Consider the following 1,858-nt stretch of genomic DNA (forward strand, 5'->3'; position numbering starts at 1 on the left):
AGAGCCGCACTCCACATACAGAATAATGGAGCCTCCGGCACTGACCTCCACCCGCAGAGCCGCACTCCACTTAGAGAATAATGGAGCCTCCGGCACCGACCTCCACCCGCAGAGCCGCACTCCACATAGAGAAAAATGGAGCCTCCAGCACCGACCTCCACCCGCAGAGCCACACTCCACAAAGAGAATAATGGAGCCTCCAGCACCGACCTCCACCCGCAGAGCCACACTTCACATAGAGAATAATGGAGCCTCCGGCACCGACCTCCACCCGCAGAGCCGCACTCCACATAGAGAATAATGGAGCCTCCGGCACCGACCTCCACCCGCAGAGCCGCACTCCACATAGAGAATAATGGAGCCTCCGGCACCGACCTCCACCCGCAGAGCCACACTCCACATAGAGAATAATGGAGCCTCCAGCACCGACCTCCACCCGCAGAGCCGCACTCCACATAGAGAATAATGGAGCCCCCAGCACCGACCTCCACCCGCAGAGCCGCACTCCACATAGAGAATAATGGAGACTCCGGCGCCGACCACCACCCGCAGAGCCGCACTCCACATAGAGAATAATGGAGCCTCCGGCACCAACCTCCACCCGCAGAGCCGCACTCCACATAGAGAATAATGGAGCCTCCGGCACCGACCTCCACCCGCAGAGCCGCACTCCACATAGAGAATAATGGAGCCTCCGGCACCGACCTCCACCCGCACTCCACATAGAGAATAATGGAGCCTCCGGCACCGACCTCCACCAGCAGAGCCACACTCCACAGAGAATAATGGAGCCTCCGGCACTGACCTCCACCAGCAGAGCCACACTCCACAGAGAATAATGGAGCCTCCGGCACCGACCTCCACCCGCAGAGCCGCACTCCACATAGAGAATAATGGAGCCTCCGGCACCGACCTCCACCCGCAGAGCCACACTCCACATAGAGAATAATGGAGCCTCCAGCACCGACCTCCACCCGCAGAGCCGCACTCCACATAGAGAATAATGGAGCCCCCAGCACCGACCTCCACCCGCAGAGCCGCACTCCACATAGAGAATAATGGAGCCTCCAGCACCGACCTCCACCCGCAGAGCCACACTCCACATAGAGAATAATGGAGCCTCCAGCACCGACCTCCACCCGCAGAGCCACACTCCACATAGAGAATAATGGAGCCTACAGCACCGACCTCCACCCGCAGAGCCGCACTCCACATAGAGAATAATGGAACCTCCAGCACCGACCTCCACCCGCAGAGCCGCACTCCACATAGAGAATAATGGAGCCTCCAGCACCGACCTCCACCCGCAGAGCCGCACTCCACATAGAGAATAATGGAGCCTCCAGCACCGACCTCCACCCGCAGAGCCGCACTCCACATAGAGAATAATGGAGCCTCCAGCACCGACCTCCACCCGCAGAGCCGCACTCCACATAGAGAATAATGGAACCTCCAGCACCGACCTCCACCCGCAGAGCCGCACTCCACATAGAGAATAATGGAGCCTCCAGCACCGACCTCCACCCGCAGAGCCGCACTCCACATAGAGAATAATGGAGCCTCCAGCACCGACCTCCACCCGCAGAGCCGCACTCCACATAGAGAATAATGGAGCCTCCAGCACCGACCTCCACCCGCAGAGCCGCACTCCACATAGAGAATAATGGAACCTCCAGCACCGACCTCCACCCGCAGAGCCGCACTCCACATAGAGAATAATGGAGCCTCCAGCACCGACCTCCACCCGCAGAGCCGCACTCCACATAGAGAATAATGGAGCCTCCAGCACCGACCTCCACCCGCAGAGCCGCACTCCACATAGAGAATAATGGAGCCTCCAGCACCGACCTCCACCCGC

This window comes from Dendrobates tinctorius, unplaced genomic scaffold (assembly GCF_039654945.1).
Source record: "Dendrobates tinctorius isolate UK_male_01 unplaced genomic scaffold, ASM3965494v1 ptg000063l, whole genome shotgun sequence".
Lineage (NCBI taxonomy): Eukaryota > Metazoa > Chordata > Amphibia > Anura > Dendrobatidae > Dendrobates > Dendrobates tinctorius.